The sequence below is a fragment of the Lytechinus pictus genome, chromosome 2 (assembly GCF_037042905.1).
Source record: "Lytechinus pictus isolate F3 Inbred chromosome 2, Lp3.0, whole genome shotgun sequence".
NCBI lineage: Eukaryota > Metazoa > Echinodermata > Echinoidea > Temnopleuroida > Toxopneustidae > Lytechinus > Lytechinus pictus.
This window is the reverse complement of record NC_087246.1, coordinates 6,848,010-6,867,522: the sequence shown is the minus strand read 5'-3', so window position 1 is coordinate 6,867,522 and position 19,513 is coordinate 6,848,010.

Genomic DNA, 19,513 nt, shown 5'->3' with positions numbered 1-19,513 from the left:
ACATGTATCACAAATGGAGGCAAAACTTTTCTTAGATGAGATTTGTTTTCCCTTTTTATATTGAATTTCTTTCATTCTCTTTTAAATGCCAAAACTAAGCTATCAAGTTGCATCAATTCTATGTACAAAGAACCCAGTCAGAACAAAAAAATAGAATTAGACATTTTTTTTATACAGAAACTGGATAAACAGGGAGTAGTTTCAACAATATGAGAGTATGAACAATAATTTCAATTATTAGATTTTGCATTACCTTAGGATTGAAACATACCTAACAATAACAAAAGGAAATTTTTAACAAACAACGCAAGTCTACAGCTCATATTTCCTTTCCAACCCAAGTTCATGCACAAATGGGTTGTCCTTTGGGCTTTTTCCATACAACATCCAGCTAGCAGAGGACATATGATAGCCTTTCAAAGAGTGAGAGAGAAAGGGCAAATTATTCAAGAGCCTGTCAAGCAGGGCATGCTGCTGCTATCCAATCAGTAAGGGTATTGATAGCTACAATTGCAATCGAAAATTACTTTTCCTTCCTAAGAAATGGAGGAGCTCAACCTTGTGGTAAATCGTTGGGATATTGATTATGCTTTACTTGCACCAACACTATTTGGTGTCTTTAAACTGTGAGATACCAAGTATGAACGAAGATTCGCTCCAGCCAGAAGAAGAAATTGAGATACGTTACCCTTGCCAGATAACTCATCAGGTTTGGCTATGTCGGATCCCTTAGAGCACCGGCTGGTTCAATACAGAGCTCCTGCTTGACACTATTCTCCTTCCTTCCAACCCCTCTCTTTTTTTAATCTCTCTGTTTGTTCCTACTGTTTTTTTTTTCTTTCCCTTTTTTATCTTGATCAAGATCTGTATTACATTTTGGAAACATTATCCCACTGGTTGGAAACCCAAATCAGAAGAGCAGTCTGGAGGAAATTAAAGAAATGGGAGACTAACCATCAGGTGCGAGAAGTCAGCATCCGGACAGAGTTTGGGTGACAAAACTGCCCAGAGTTATGGTAAACGATACCTAACATCAAGCATAACGTTTGCGCAAGGGCCCTCTCTCTCCCATCTTCTTAACATCTCCCCCCCCCCCTTCATTCCCACCCTCTTTCTCCTACATGTAGATGGAGAGGCAGGGTGATGAACGAGTGCCCGCAACTGAAGTATCTCGTTGAAACAGAGTATATATTTTGCACAGGAAACGAGGAGTTATGAGAGTGGCGCGAGTGGAAACGTGAAGAGGCTTTCGTTTGGGTTCTCCGATCGGCGATAAGAGGGTACGATTGCAAGCTAAGGGTAAACAGAGCAGCCACAGAGCGTGAAGAGGTTTGTCTAGGCTTTCGTTTCCTGATAGCTGAGACGAGGGAGAGGTTTTCTCAGACCACACGGAGCACTGTTTTTCTTAGGACAAGATGGAAATACAGTGGGAGAGATAGTGAGAGTAAACACATTTATTGACTAGGGTAGGTGACAGCTTAATGATACTGTTACACACCACCATAAACAAGTAAAAGTGAAGTTAACAACACCTAGGCCTCCTACTTCTACATTTTATATCACAACATTCAAAGTGTTAACCACCTTTCCCTACTACCAAAGTACTTAGTAGATGGACAGTTGGCTGAAGACTACAAAGCTATAAAGAGTGCAAGAAACCTTAAGGAAAATGATATAATGTAAGAATTCTGTTCAAACATGATAGCATCACATCAACCACCAAATTTCTCTATGATTTTTTTCTTGTGAAAGTGCAAATCTTGCCAGTGCCTTGCCTGAAAACTGCTAGTGTTAAATCAACGGAATATTTATTTTTTCTGAAAGAATGTGAATCAATGAAGAGTGATACAAATGCATTACATCTATGCTCACGCAAGTGCCTCAGTCTCTTAATCTTGAGACCCATAACGCAAAGGTTAGCGATTAATTGCGAAATAAAATGGCTTATCAAGATCATCCTTGCATCTTACTGACAATATAGTACACATAACCATAATTCTTCAATTTGAGATATTCATGGCTTCCTCTCCCCCCCCCCCCCCGAAGTTGATCATTCCTATCAAACCAAATTAATATCCTACAGTAATAATAAGAAAATTCATAACACATCACTAAATTATATAATACATGTACTCATGTACTCCATTGCACTGTAATGTAACAGAGTGCCTTTTTTACATCATGTGAATTTCCAATGTGTATAGACACAAAAAAATATTCATCTAAAATTCATATCTTGATTTCCCTTTCAGCTGAACATGATCAACATTGATGAATCGGGGGGGGGGGGGGTTGATTAAAAAAAATCACAAATACAACTAGAATAATATCAGTGGTAAAGTGTATTAGTTGATATAATTATAGAGGACTTGAGATAAAATTTAGTTTCAGTTTCAAATTTGAATATTGGAGAAAACTGTCTAAGTAAATGTGAAAGGCTTTGTTTTTTTAGGGGAAAAAACAAAGGGTGGATGCGAATCGAACTGGCTCAAACCTCAGCTGGTCTCCAAAACATGATTTCGAGATAATCGCATTCAAAGTTTAGGTGTTTTTCAGATGCTTCGCTCTTTGAACGAAACCAGATTGATTATTCATATCAATTTAAAGCATATATTCTCTTCTTTTATAATATACCGTCCGACCTCTCTTATCCGGACACGTTGGGACCAGCACCAATCCGGATAACGGATTTATCCGGATCTGGGAGACCCAATATCAAATACACGCAGCTGCCTTTCCAATGGCGGTAGCTACACATAATCTATTGTAGTGGGCATACAGACAGTATTCACTGCAGTGTCAGTGCAAAATATAGGCGGTAGTTTTACGGAAATGAAATCAATCCATGGCCAAAACTCTTGGATAATTTACCTGCTAAAATGATTGAGGAATACATCGAGCATACCTCGAAAGAAAGAGAATAACTCGATGAAACTAAGTTTTACAATTAGATCATCGCGGCGGGTGTCGTGGCTTCGAAATGTCAGCCGTTGTTATACTGACTGTAGGCTCACACGTGATAGATGGCTCTGTCCGTATCGTATAGAGGCCTAGTGCTAGCTAGCGAGACATGCGTTGTTTTTCCCCGGGAAAGAAAAAGAGAACGTGATGAAATGTTTGCGTTCTTTCTGTGACTTGGGTGAGATATTTTCATAAAAATAAAGTTGTTGTAGGTAGACTATATTGGAAAATATATGTAATCAAAGTTAATTTGCATATCTCATTTCCCCACATACTAGATTGAATTGAAAAAAAAATCTTGACAAGTGTGCGTCCAGATAATAGAGAGATCTGGATGGGGGAGGCCGGATAAGAGAGGTCGGACTGTACAAAATTTGTCCGCAATTCATATCTTCTTTCAATATAATGAAACGCATGTATGCATATTAGAAGCTGCCATTTTTTTTTTACAAAAAACATTTACAGGGGATTTGAGTCAGTTTGTAAAATCATTAATGTGATGCGCATGTTTTTTTAGAAGCACAATCCACATATGCGCAGCATCTAGGATGGGCCTTTGACCTGTGCGCGCCATTCCAGAAACTTTTTAATACACAAAAAATGGTTTGAACCAGTTTCGTAAAATCAAAGGAGGGTTTGAGCCGGTTCGTAAAAAGATTTGATATGCTCTTATTCTTTAAATACAAATTTTGATCTGAAATTTGGCAAATCAATAGAGTGAATCATAGGCTTCCAGAATATGCAAAAAATAAATTTAAAAAAATTTGACAGAAAATCAGCTTTGAGCTGGTTCGTAAAATCACTGAAGAAATTATCAAGTCTGTATGAAGACAGTTGTAAAAAAGATCAGAAGATCTAGATTGGAAAATATGTGCTTTGGGCAAATTTGTTTCTTGGGAGAGAGTAAGACCCTGATCTCAGTATACTTTCTAAAACTAGTTTAGTGGAAACCGGTTCAGAAATCCCGTTAAGAAGATTGCTTAGCTAGCGTTCCCATCTGATCACCCAAAAGGGGTTTCCAAAACCACTTCACGTAAAGCGGTCGTGTGGCTACTGGAACACTCTCGGTGAGGTGACGTGTTTCACACAAAATTTGAAAGCGCAGCATAGACATCCTACACACAGTGTGTGGAGTAACGTGCCCAACATGTGCAAAGATCGCTCCCAAAGAATGGTCGTGTCCTCACCTATGCTTAAACTAGTATAACGACGCAAAGCAATCCTGAAAACTATACCACATGGTGGTTTCTGAACCAGTTTGGAAGATCGCCCTTAAGACCGCTTTGAGTGTTCATATTACATGTTAAACTAGTTTCCAGTAAACTAGTTTTAGGACTGTAATGAGAATGGGGTCTAAGTTTTGAATCAAAAGGAAAATTCACCTATACAAAAAGTTGGTTTCAATAAAAGCAGAAAAATAAGAGAAACATACGGGCTAAAATCCATCATAAAATAATGGAGTTATGAATTGTTTAAATTTTGATTTTGAGACGGCAGAGGTGAGCAGCTCGTCCCTATGTCATGGGGTATAAATTTGTCACGGGGCAATTTTTATTTCCTGGGATAGAATAAAGTGATGTCATAAATCAAAAACTTTTAAAAATTCATAACTTGCTTTACTCGCTTTACACTTTATTAAAACCAACTTATTGTTAAAATGAATGTCCCATTTATGAAGATGTTACTCACCATTAGATTACACAAGATTTCAATTATCAATGTTCTTATTATCGGCTAAAGTAATTGAGACAGGATGGAAATGGACTGTACACATACAGGTATATATCTGAGAGCAACTATTTGAGAGAGAATGTTTGTAAGAGTAATAATCTGCACTTGGAACATTGAACATTACTAAGACAAGCCAGAGATCTAATTTGATCAAGAGGATTCCCTTATTGGACTAGCCTTTCAACATACTAGTCTCCTTTACAAGCCAACTCACTGATTGAATTAGCAGTAGAGGAGTTAATCCCTGTGCGGTTGCGGTGCCAGCCGATATGAAACCTAGCACGCCACTGCACACATCCCGCATCACCCAAAAAGCAGGGGGGGTGATTGGCGGATGCGTTGTGAAATAATGCACCTCCGAGTGTTTGAGAAGGGTAATAGTCAGTTAATAAGCCCGAGAAACCCGACCCCAGGACACGACTTCAGGACACACCAGGACCCAAGCAATCTAATATGCAGCATGTTGACACTCGGCACACGGTTCATCGGCAAAATATTTGCACCGGTTGCCTAACAATCGAGAGAATGTTCTTTGGGTGACGATTGCTAAACAAGGATTTCAGTTTCAGTTTCTCTCTTCAAGAATAGAAGAAAATGCAACATTTTAGAAATGTCATTGTACCAATTATTAGCTTTCTAGAATCTTCATATGTCATAATAGCTTGCAAGAAATAAAGAAAAGTGAAAAACAGATAATCAAAGAAGATAACAACTTGTTTAAAACAAAAAGAATCAATCTAGTAAAATCTTGTAAAATAATCACAATGCTTTAAATACAAAACAGGGAAAGAGAAAAGGATTTACTTTCCATCCAAATAAAGATATTCTTTGAAAAGGATACTTATTAGAAATCCATTATTCAGCAACTCAAATGAATTACATGTAAATATAATCATCTTATATTGAAGACAACCAGTATAATCAAGGTTATTTATCACATTAATACTATTTAAGATTTCTATCAGGAATTCATCACTGGAATTCATCCAAATCTCAGTTTATTAGAAACTTGTGATTACTAATATACAGGTTTTGATTCTATCCATGTATTGGCTCTGATTGGAAAAGCAATGAATATATTGACGGGATACACCTAAATCCTTCTTGATCATTGCTTTTAACAGATTTGAAAAGTGAAATATATTTAACGAGTCAGGGGATTTGTCAAGATGGGTATTCATTTGAGTTTCATAATCAAAGAATTCTTCAACATAAAAAGACACTCACAGATACCAACCTTGAGCAATGCAGAATTTGATGATAAAAAAAGGTTTTTGGGTACAAGGTCGGATCCCCACCCCCATTTATGTAAAACAGTGACAGAATTGCCATATCTGCTTACAGCTTTATGCTGAGAGATACAAAGTTAATAGTAAAATATAAAATTGATAACTAATATAAATGCTGTGAAAGATATGAATAGAGACATACAGACAGATAGGGGTAATAAAGTAAACAACGCTACATGCTTTTAACAATCCTCATCCCAATAGGAAAGGTGACGAACCAATTTGAGCTGGTAATAAATCAGATCGTCTATTTCAACATGCCCTGCGATTAAATCACTCAAGCTTCTTTTCAAAGCCACACGATCTTCCATAATTGTACGTTATTAGCCTGTTTGATCATTGACAGCAAATCCTAGGCCAAACCCTTTGCATTGCAAGAATCCATTCATCGCAACTATTCTGAACAATCGCTGCCTGTAATTAATGCTCCCCTTTACCACACAAAAGGGAAGGGGAAAAAATATGAGCAAGTATTACTTTCTATTCATGCACACTCACTTTGTTTGGTAGCCTATCAATTTTCATCCATCCAACAATTTTAGCTAAATTGAGTCCATTCAGAGCTAATACCATCCCAATATTAATTTGACGCGCACTATTCAGACCTAGGATCTGATTGACATGTGCCCCAACAATAGAGGGCAGTCTTAATGTAACAAGCCAATATCTGCCTTTCACGCTTTTGTGTCAATGATGTTAGAGGAGCTGGAAAAGCCTGTGCTATGGAAAAGATGACATCCTCATCAAGAATGCATCAGTTCCTTCTATCCATATTTCTCCTAATCATCAATCACTGTCTAATGTATCTCATTGTTTTATATCTTAGTTTGAAGGTATATCAAGTTTTGTTGACATGCATTGTATCATGACCCGGTTCATATAAGGACGATGGAGAAAAGACCGTTCAGATGAGATCAAATTCATAGGGCAAACATACCTACTGTAGAAGTGATGGTACAATGCTGGCAAGAGGAGGGTAAATGCCAAAAAAATAATTTGGGGTAAAAAATGCACAGGGCTGCAATGAAGGAAAGTGATGCAATTCGTTCGCAGGAATTTGTAAATAATTTTAACATGAAAGCCTCTCGGCTACATCATTAAAATTAAAATATTAGCCATATCTACTACGTATAGCTTCACATATTCCCTTCATACATGTATGTATTCCAGCACTTCCAGATTACTGTTCTTGATTAGGTTTAAAGAAAAGGCAATATTGAAAGGAAAAGTTGATAATAAAAAAAAAAAACGGTGCCAGTGTCTTAATTACTTGCATTTACTTCTCATAAAACTGAAACCATGTTCTCATCAAACACTTCATGAACAATTCTTTATCCTGTTTCTTCTTGAAAAACATATCCTGAAATTAGAGCTGTTGTTACTCTATCACATCCTTCAAGAATGCTGGTGGTTGTATAATGATTGACAGTCAAGATGGAAGAACCACACAAAATATTTCAAAACCTACTTTTTTAACATAATGTTCTTGCTTGAGGCTTTGCAGACTTAACAAATAGTCCATGATCTTGTACAAATTTGAATTCAGAAAAAAGCCACATGGACAATTATTGTCTGCTTTATTTCACAATACTTCATTATAGGAGTGTGAAATATGAAAGCACACACAAAACGTTTCCCCTGGCCATGCAGGAACAATAAAACCAGAGCAGAGAAAGTCGGCCATCTTTCTCCTATCTCAAATTTTGCGGATCGATACCTCGTATTCCAAGCGGAGTTTGTTTGCGTTTAAAGAAGAGCAGCTATCGCTTCGGGTCGGAATGCATGCCATGTGGAGTAGTCAGAAGGCAATGTAATTTTGAAGGGTAAAATGAACAACTGAATCAATAGCAAATCTAAACTACTATGCTAATATTAATGGTTTTTATCTAGACCTTACAATATTAAGTACATCTCTGAATAAGACAGCTTGAAATAAACTAACTCAATAATATTAGGTCATAAATACTTTGTCACATGGGGGGCAATCAGTCATGATATCTATGTTGTGTTATCAAATTCATCAATGCCAAAAAAGTCATATGATAAAGGCTATGATCTTCTTAAAATTTGAAGAGATTATTTTAGAGAAAGTTGAATACATAACATACCCTATTAAATTGATCCAAAACTATTCAAATTATAAGTCCTTGAGAAAAATGTCAAGATCTTAATTGACACCTATTTAATCATCCTGAGGTTCCATAAAAAATCAATGACCACTTAAAGACAAAGAGATTCACGGAAACAACTATATTGTCAGTTAGGCCACAAGGGTTCTTCTTGACCCGTTTTGAAGGTTTCCCTTATGTGCTGTGTGGTCTAAAGTGATAGAGAACGATACCGAATCCTAGAAACATATCTAATCGAGCCCATCGTCTTTCGATTGCACTTCGCCAGAAGGACCCGTGATACAGTTAGAACTGTTCAGCAAGGCTCAAGTGTCGCCCATAGGGGAAAAGCACTTACGAGCATGAGAAGAAGATGCCTTACTGTGCCCCGGAATACATCATCTGAGATTGGTTATTTGACCACTGTCTGTTTTCCCTCAAGCGATTTATTAATTGCTAAGAACATGGGTTAAGTCCAGGAGGGGATGTCTTGGAGTGTTCTCAGGTCTGGGGACTCGGCTCAAAACTTACTAGTGCACTTTAATTCAATTGAACGAAGTCAAGAAGACACAAAAGTACTGTGGACATAGATTTACAATGTTTTTAATGTAAAACACTTTTAAAGTATTTAAACTGCATGCCGGCAAAGGAGGTTTTTCTCTTGGAAAACCATAAAATAAGAATGTACCTATATTTATAATCAGGAAAGCAAGGTACATGGAGGCCCTACTTCTCGGAAAAAAATAGTAAATTGTATATTTCATTACAAAAGAAAGTAAGAAATGCATCGGTCTACATCTCTGTAGGCTGACATTTAAACTACTTTTTAAAATCTATAAAGTGTCAAAAAAATTAATGATTATCATCAATGTTACTATAATACAGTAGACAACACTGCCTTTTGTAAATGAAATCGTAAGCTGGTACCATTAATGCAATATGGGCAACCGATACACAGTAAAAAAAAAAAAATAGCACGTTGTTTAAGCCTGTCACTCTAACAAGTTGTTTAAACTTTTTTGTAAATGTTTAAACTTTTTAAATAACTTGTTTAAAAAAGTTTAAACAGTAGTTGTTAGAGTGACAGGCTTATACAATGTGTTTAAAATTTAAAACAGCGTTTTTACAGGGTATGTCTAGTCCACATACATATCCATTACACTGAGATTGCACTTGAGACTCAGTGATGATTATACTTTGATATGACAGAACAAGTAATCCAAAGACTCATTCATCAAGTCATTAGTGCTTATTCCTTACTAAGAGTATCTTCACAGCTGTCATAGAGAACTAACTCCATCTTTATCAGGTTCAAGGAGAGGAGATAACCTGCGGGGTGAGATGCTAGTCTCAAGATACTCTAAACCATTCGTGTTGACATCATCTATGAAATGGTCCATCAATTGAGCTCAACATTGGTAACAAATCAGCAGACATCATTGTCAAGATTTTGGTTAGTATCCTCTCACCAACTACTTCTCATTTGAATATAAACTTTTTATGCGCTAAAATTGCTATGAGCACTCTCAATCTCCATCCTCACACCATAATCACCATCATCACTATCGTCATGATAATCAGATATCATTATATAAATCATCATCATCATCACAAACATTATCATCACCATCTTATTGATATAATCATAATCACACTCACAATCATCAACAAACCAAAACATCATCATTCTGTCTCTCTACAAAATTTCTATTAATTCCCCTCAATGTCACAACACCCACTAACTACTTCTTCCCTCACAACTTAAAAGGAGAACAAGTGTCTGTGATTTAAGACTAAGAAGATACTTCAAGTCATCTTCTCCCTCCTTTGGCACAGGTCGGTAAGCATACATAATCCAAAGGTGTCGCGACCCCCCTCGGCTTCCGACCCATCTACAACAGGGAATGCTAATAAATAGCTATCAGGCGTCTTTATTGAACATGACAAGCACTAATGGAAGAATTTTGGCGAGGTATCAGCCGCAATCATCATTGCTGCACATCTCACTGGTTGCTCTGGAACCATCTCGGGTGTCGCGGGACGGGAGCCGAATGGATTTGGACGGGTCGTGACTGTGCACGGGTGAAGAGCGTGCATGTAATTTTGATTGCCGAGAGATGGAGGGATGATAAATATTTCACAACCCCTTTTAGTGCACTTAAGCGAGAAGAAAATAAGGAGAGCCAAGAAGACAGTAGGAGAGAGTGAAGAAACAAAAGAGAAATGAGGGGGAAAGAGGCAAAGCCTCCGTAAGTGCGGAATTTGGTGGCACGAGCCGTTGATTAATGAAATTTGGGCAAGTATGCATAGCCATGTAAGAGCATGGAATAGAATCTCTGATTGCACACAGTAAGTCGACGGTGGGGTTATGCAAGCACATGGCGTTGGGTGCCTTTGTAAATGTGATTAAGCTATCTTCGGTCTTTGGTTTGTGTTTTAGCATGATGGTACATACTACTCTTGAATTTATGTCGCCATAGCATGAACATAACATGTGTTAGTAATGGGTTTGGGTTTGTATTTCAATAATTGATGAGAATGCTTTTCTCTCCGCATCAACCTCTCCATTTACCACGCCATCTATTTCAAGAGCTCAAAAACAAGCATCGCATTAGATTGAATTTCTTGTTTCATGAATGCTAACCAACCCTTTCTCATATAAACTCTCAACACCGAATACCAATGTCTTATTATATGTAATCTAGCACAGGTAAAACCCGCTCAAGAGGATTACATCACGCATCCGATCACCATGAATGGGGAAATGAAATGATCAAACACAGACATTGCATCAATACAACCGATTCTACATGAAAACATTCCCTCAGACCCATCAGAGTTCAAAGTGTAGCTGGCATAAAGTTTTCAGGTGTGGCTCCATTCAATTTTTAGTTAAACAGACTAAAATCTAACAAGATCTTCCTTAATCTTCTGCTCCAGTCTCTGCGTTTTTTCTTTTATCTTGAATATGTGAGATGTAGGGTTACAGGGACCAATATTTATATTTCTAACCCAGGGGGAGCACTCAAATTATATTTGGATGGGGATGTGCCTCACGAAACCTTGAAATGGGGGTCTAAGGAACTGACGACAAGGGTAAAATACAGGGTCTTGGGAAGTTAAAAATAAACAAGGCGGTGTGAACAACAGGGTCTACGAACCAGGATCGCGGTATTACGAGATACAGTGCGCACTAGCACTGTGCGTCTGGGCACTAGCTAGCCATGCATGGTGCCGGTGCTATCGGCGTGGTATAGAGGGAATATGAAGCCGTGCGTGCAGCTGGCTTTGCGTAGCTCGCGCTGGACAATTTCGGCAGGGCTGGGGAACAGAGATGTCTCGTAATAGGGATCTAGTGAGCAGGGCGGGATGGCTTCTTAAAGGGGAATCCAGCCTTGGCCATAAAATTTTGTGTTGGAAAGGAAAAAAATAAATTAAACAGAATGGCGAAAGTTTGAAAGAAATCGGACAAGCAATAAGAAAATTATAGCTGCTTTAAAATTGAGATCACTAATAGTATGTAGATTTCAAATTGGCAACTGGTTAAGTAAATTATGACAAGGGGCAAGGACAACTTTCCCATAAGCCATGTACTTTATTATCAGGGATTTGTGGTTTTCTCCTACGTACCCATTCCCCTGGGGCAGTAATCTAATTATAATCCAGGTAGTATATTGTTTTATGTCCTCATGAAAGAAAAATATAATTTGAAATAAAACTTTTGGGGAAAATGACATTTTAGCCATAATATGTATTGGAGTACATGGAAGAGTAGTCCTTGCCTTACATCACTATGACATCCCATATGCGGCCAATTTGAAGTCTCCATGGGTATAGTGATTACCAATATTAACAACTTTTAAAAATTCATAACTTTCTTGTTGTTTGTCCAATATTGTTCAAACTTTCACCTATCAACTTGTCTGATTTTTCTTTTTCTTATAAAAACAAGTTTTTATTTGGGTTGGATTCCCCTTTAACGGAAATTTTGCCATGCGGAAATTAGGTCTGAAAAAGGGAGTCTCCAAAGTAGCACGTACCCATACCACCAGTGGATGTGAGTGCCCCCCCCCCCAAATTTCTGATGTATACATAATATCAACTCAGTGTACAAAGAATACAATTCATTAATCAAAACTAAAACCTTGGTGTTAGTAAAATCCTACATGTGCAATGTAGTGGATTACTGTATATATAAATTGTATGAAAGAGAAATATACCATTTTCTTTTAATCAATTTTCTCCTGATAAAATCAATGTAGTGAAATATTAACAAAGGTCACTCACTGTTCAATTGCTTGTTTTATGAAAGGTATAAAAGGTATTTATAAATTCACAATATTAACTTCAATTCAAGCTTGCTGCATTGGCAATCAGTGTGGTCAAATAGAACAGATTACTTGTGACACGCCATGAGGACAGACTTCACAGCTCATATCTATGGTGAGACTATTTCACGTTGACCTGACGCAGCCACAAGGGGGCCTCCTCCACTTCAAACCCCATCAACACCGAGGGTGCTCAAATCCCAAGATGTAGACAAAGATGAGAGGAAGAGGGGAGAGTCCTTTCAATGGGCTTCTTGTTCGCTAGATGACCAGCAAGTACTCCATTGCCCTTGGCTGGTACAGTCATGAGATATCCCACAGCCAAAGATAATTGAATACATCATGAATGTTGAGACAAGCATGCACAATTGCCATTTTTTAATAATTATGTAATTATTTTCATTCCTTAGTGGCAACAGACCGCATCTTCAGAGGGTGAATAAATCAATCAAAATGCTTTGGATCACTCGTACTTTAAAAGCATCAAGAAGGTAATTATCAACAACCTTGTCACAAGAGCTTTCAGCAGTAGCCAGAAGACACTTGAGAAATAATTGAGCAATCTAAACTTTAAAAAGCTATTTCTATTACAATATGTTTGATCCACCAGTACTCTAATATGCCCATATCGGTCACTATATTCTCTTTATCTCAGATTGAGAAAGAAAGTTTGAAAACAAACACTAAAATCTTTGAGATATAAATGTAGATATTTGTAACTGACAAATACTCTAAATTTCAAGAATTTAAAAATGAATTCAGATTGCCTGTGAATAGTGACCAGCCAGAATTAGTTTCAGATTTAAAACTTGTTGTATAGAACTTAAAGCACAGAGATATGAATTTAATCTTCCGAGAGGTAACACTCAATCCTGAGGATTAATAAGTTAATCCTCAAGAATAAAATTGATCCCATGATTGGCTGTTCACCATTCACAACCAATCTGGATTTCTTATAAATTGTTAAAATTCAGAGTGTAGAAATTTATTATTGTTTTTGAATAGTTGTGACACTACAGAAATGTAAGACAAGTAAAACAAACAACAATTCCTATCTGTTCTTTTTTTATTTGTTTATTAATGTTATTGGATACAAATGATGTGAAGTTTAAGTTTGACATGATGTGTACAGAACATGGTAAAATGAACCTGCAGTGTTGAGAGAGTCAGTATTGGTATGTCAATGACATAAGTATATCATTCTCAATCACATGTAATAAAATGAAATCTCATTCCCCTTTATACCCTTGCTCTTATCAGGTTAGTGAGATAATGAAGCTTTATCATCCAGTCTGTGTTTTTAGTGTCCTATCTCCTGCCCCATGTCATCATGTCAACATGTTAAGTACATAATGGCTACGTGAGTTTAGGCAGGACCATCAAAAACCCTTTTTACACTGGCATTTGCTTAATCCTGAATTTTCTGAGTACAGATATTTAGTCAATATTTTTTTATCTCAGCATTATTTTGAATATGTGGAATATAATTTGATCATGGGGGCCCATTTTTTTAAAATAAAAACATTAAAATACAAACTTGGAAAACAACTTTATAATAATTTTTAAAAGACTGTTGCTGCAACTTGTAAAAGCTACCTCAATATGTTTTACTCAAAGCGAAGGAAATCTTTCAGTGAAGCCTGAAAACCAAAACATCCCGCTGAATGGCAAATGGTCAAAGGTGCTTGTGTCACTAGCACCAGCCTACAGCAACCTGTGAAACAAGACCACGAAGGTGTCAGAACTGACATGACAAGTCGTCAATCCATAGAAATGGTCAAAGAGGATATAGCACGAAGGGGAAGCGCCAAACCCAACACCCGCAACTATCTGTTCACGCACATGAGCATGTCCCAGTGGAATAGTCAAGGGTGGAAGAAGAGTGAAGAATGAAAGTGGGGGAAAGAGTGGAAGAGAAGGAGAGAGAGAGAGAAGGAGATGAAAATCAGATATTGTAAAGTGGAGAGAGTGATACCCCTTTCATAAACCTATCCTCCAATTAGCCGCCTAATAGTAATGCGGATAATTCAATAAAAATTGCGTTCACAAACTCCGAAAATTATCCGCATTATTTTTACGAGCGCCCGTCCTGGAAAAGGCGGATAATCGTCATGACAACTGGACACGCCCCCTCCTATGCGGTTGTGTTGGAAAAGGGTGACCTTGTGACCGCACCATGGCAACTATCCGCATTACTTTGGAAAGCGTTCATAAAGTCAAAATCTGGTCCCGATGCCGCTATTATGCGGATAATTGCAGCATCAAAATAATGCGGATAACTCTGGTCCTCCTCCGATTTTACGACCAAATTATGCTGCTATTAGCCGCATAATTGGGTTTATGAAAGGGGTATAAATGTGAGGTGGAATAAAAAAAGCGGGGAGAGAAAGAGAGTTTTTACACAGAACAGAATGAGGGAACAGATGAATCAACACACTGTTTAATGATTTATATTTCTTTTCTTCTTTCTAAACAGTGAAACATGGATTGCCTCCTAATAGAATAGCATACATGTAAGTACTGATTTATTCATTATTTAAGCTATGATTCAATTACATGTAGGCGCTTCTCATATAAGAAATATTGTATTATTTATATATTTTAGTATTATGAAATGCAAAACTAACTAAAAACATTAAACTATTCTGTGAGTTACAGAAGCAAACTGATTTATTTTCCATCTGAATTTATAAAGCTTTTAGAGTTGTAATGCTTTGATCTCTCTCTTTTCATATAAATAAACTTTTATCCAAGTACTGGACCACAACTAATGTGGGCATAACTTGGAAACATAATTCATTGTAAAACAAGCTTTAAAAAAAAATCATGAAATATTTTAAGTACTTGGCAGAGATTGTCAAAGCAATTGTTAATCTGATAGTGGAGTAAAAATGTTATTGTGTCAAGTCCAATTGTGTTTGCTAAATCTTAAATGAGCGTTTCTATCTGATAGAACTGTTGACATATGAAATGATTTTATTACACTAGGTAGGTGAAAAGAATTAATGATTGTTTAGGGGGGCTACCAATGATCCACCTCTGTACCTTACTTACAACTCTCATAATAACTTAAAGTCACATTGTTGTTATAAAGATACGACCAGAGATTTTGTCAAAAGATTTATATCTACATATTAAACACAGCAAGCCCTGATAACACAAACATCATGAAATGATATTAATGCAATTGTCAAACTATTTCTAAATCAATATGTTCCCTTTCACTCACTCCATGCTCTCTGATTTTGTAGCCCATTTCTTTTCTAAAAATCCAACTTAATTTATTCATAATTATTTTTAATTCTATCATGACCTGAAAAGCTGCCACCACAGGCGTATTGAGACCGCCTCGAAGTTCATCAGTTCCAGGTATTCCCCTGATCTACCAGGTATTATTGCCAATAGGGCCGTCTGCACCATCCCAAGTTTTCAAATTAGCGCGCTATATCTGATCCGGCAAATTATCCCGATCTGAACAATCTCGAGATTATTTGTAATGGAGACGCAATTATCGCGCTAGTTCGTAGGATTAATCTCGAGATTGCAATCCCAAGTCAACTTGGGATTATTTGCAAAATAGCGCGCTATTTTACAAATTATCGCGCTAATTCGCAGGTGCAGACGCACTCGGGATTATATATTCACAGCGTCAGACCATAATGCATCGATGCCTCGCTCGAGCAGGAATCGCTCTTCTTGCGATGGTGGAGACAGGGTTTCTTGAATCTCGAAATTATAAATCGCGAAGAAGGCCGATCGGGCTAAAATCTCGAGATTAAGCAAACTCGGGATGGTGCAGCCCTGCCTAATGTGAAAGCAAATTACTTGTGATATCCCCGAAAAAAATATCTCCTAAATAGTATAGGTACTTGCCAAAATTACCAGAACTTTTTTTTTCCAAGGTTGTGGGTATTTTGGCAGTGTGAAAGGAAATTATGAGAACTTTTTCAACCGTGCGAGCAGTTGAGTGTGAACGCTGTGCCCTTGCCTGCTCATCAGACCACATTGCGCAATCTTGTAACTTCAAGAACTTACCCCAAAAGGGTCTGCTTCGGGTCAGTGTAATGCTGAAATTATTATTGGGTGTCTTGAGGCCTGCACAAGTTCTCATAATTTAACAGGTATTCTAAAGATCAATGGGGTCTTAATAAACCTTATCATGTTTCTATTTGATTTTCATTTATCTACAACTTGATAACCAAGAACCCTTAGGTCAATGGTATCTACTATCAACCAAACTCATTATCTAAATCATAAACTCAAGTGTTTACAAACCAACTGTGTCAACTTTAAGTGTGGTGCAAGACAATTCATAATGTCTGGGTCACAATTACAGATCACTGGAGTACTTTGAAATCAGGATAAGTGAACTGATAAACTTACCCCTCCCCCCCCCCCCCCAAAGCGCAACTTCTCTCCCTCTATCTGATATTTTCACTCTTCATAACATGACAAGAAAATCATGTCTAACAATTCATATTAATGTTTGGTGTAAATTTGATATATAGAGGAATAAGATTTGTATTAATAAATTGCAAAAACTATATCAATTACAAAAAGCTACACTATAAATATGTTAAAGTACTTGCAGTTCGTCAATAAAAAAATCCTCTTATTCATTTTTCATTGATTTGATTTTACATTATTTTGTGTCACTAACCTATGAAAGTAAAATATGAAAAGCTGTTTGGTACCACAAAATCTAACTCACAGCTCTATTTGTTACTGCTCACTCACTCTCGATCACCTGTATACTTAACCTAACAACCGCTGGATTCCTTTAATTCTAGATTTTTTGTAAACTTTTTTTTTCAAAAATAAGGATCTTTAGGATTCAAACAAAATACAGGTTTAGATATGTCCCCAAAATCACCTGTAATTTAGAGTGTACATATTCACATTTACAACAATAAATGCAAATGGAAATATTCTATACATGCTTAAAAAGCTTCAAAGTCACTTTTAAGCTGGCTGGCTGCTAAAAGCAGTGCCAAAACACATGTAAGCACAACCATTTATCAATCGGACAGACATAAAACACATAACAATGGATAACTAGAATGATAAGAATATTTGCTGAAATAGATAACATTTGTATTATTGGCACAATTCATCAAATTAAGGATGGGTTGTTTGAAAAACAAGTTTATCAAACAATAAATAGAAGGAATAGTAATCTCCTTGCGTGAGATAGAATATTTAAATAAAATGAATGACATGGTGGGGATAACCATGCTTGTTTAAACAAAATAGTTTACTTTTATTATCATCATGAGACCTTCAATAATGCATGAGAAACCTCATATCACGATGATAAGCATGGATCAATCCACAATGCAAGATAAACTAGTGTAATAATAGTTTAAATAAAATACAAATGTATGTAAGCATGCATGATGAACACTGAATATAAAATATTCGAAATAAAAATCCACTTCAGTAAAGAATTTCTTTAAACCAAAGCACCGTTTCAACAGACATTTTTCTTACTGCAAGGTCTGGACTAAGTCAGGGAAATAAACGATTACCCCTTCCTGTTTAGCCACTCCTACTGAGGTTTTGGCCAAAATTCGTCCGTAATAATTTTGCAAATTTTTTTCCTGGTTGGACAAGTGTAGAAGTGAGGTAAAATCACAGGCGAGTGCGGACAGCCCTAATGTTAAAAGGACAAGTCCATCCCAACCAAAAGTTGATTTGAAATTGAATGAAAATAGAAAAATTCAACAAGCATAACACTGAAAATTTCATCGAAATCAGGTGTATAATAATAAAGTTATGACATTTTAAAGTTTCACTTGATTTCACAAAACAGTTTTATGCACATCCTGGTCGATATGCACATGAGGAGACTGATCACATCATCCATTTCTTTTGCATTTTATTACATGAAAGATGAAATACTCTAATTTTCTCCTCATTACCAAATGTGGAACTTTTGTGAAGAATAAGCAAAACAGACTAGTGAAATCAGTGTATAGTGTGACTATTTTCATATATCTTTAAGTGCTCTATATGTATTTTCTGACCTAAACAGCACAACATTGCACAATAACTGACTTACTGAATTCTATTCTATAAAGAATACAGTTCAGTGGGCCTACTAGTGTATCAAGAAACCAGGTTTTCTTTACTTTAATATCATGTTGATTGTTTAAACAGAAAATAGTAGTGATGTAAATTTCAGTTTACATTGCTCCCTTTTCCATATTTCAGTACAATAGGCAAATAAAATAGGGGAGGAGGATGTCATGCTATAGGCCCATACATATCGATGTCTAAATATATTATCCAGGCTAATTAAGATGGCCGCAACTCAGATGCATTCATTTTTTATAAAGATTACAGCACACAAAAATCAAAATACCTATCTCCCAGTGTTATTTGTTTTCAGGTATACATGTAGGAATAGCACATAAATTAAAAACAATAATTTTTGTTGCTGAAAAGTCAATAGAGAAAAACATTACATCTTGAATTAAACTGTAGGTGAGTGTATAATTTGGATTCTGCATGGAGAAACTGTAATAGGTGTCATCGTCTCTTATGCGTTGGTAATTTGATCAAAAACCTTGTGTGAAGGTGACTCATTTTATGCAAACAAAATGGGAGTGTCTCTGTAAGACTGAACAAGAGGGGGAGCTCTTCTTTTCATTTATATTGGGGATCGTAGTTCAATTGGGTTTAGATATTTCATGAACTTGGGAAAATAGCCATTTTAGGTTTCAATTTGGGCTTCAAATATCTCACATTTACATTGTTTTACATGTATCAATAGAAAAAGGAAATGAAAGAAGGTTTCAATTAGTGAATGATGCCAATTTGAACAAAATCTGATCAAAGAATAATTCATTGTCCCAAATGAGCACAGGTTTTTCTCCCATTAGAATTTGACTGTGGGAATAGTTTTTTAAAGAGCAACCATGTGAATCAAGTTCTAACAAGGGTCATTAATCACTTCACTTGTATGGAGTAGGGCTGTACGATTGCTCTATTTTCATTTCATTTTTGACAAATATTCTACGAATGAATTTGGGGTTCATCCAATAAATCACTCCTTATAGGCCTACCTTGGGGGAACTCTCTCTCTCTTTGCTGA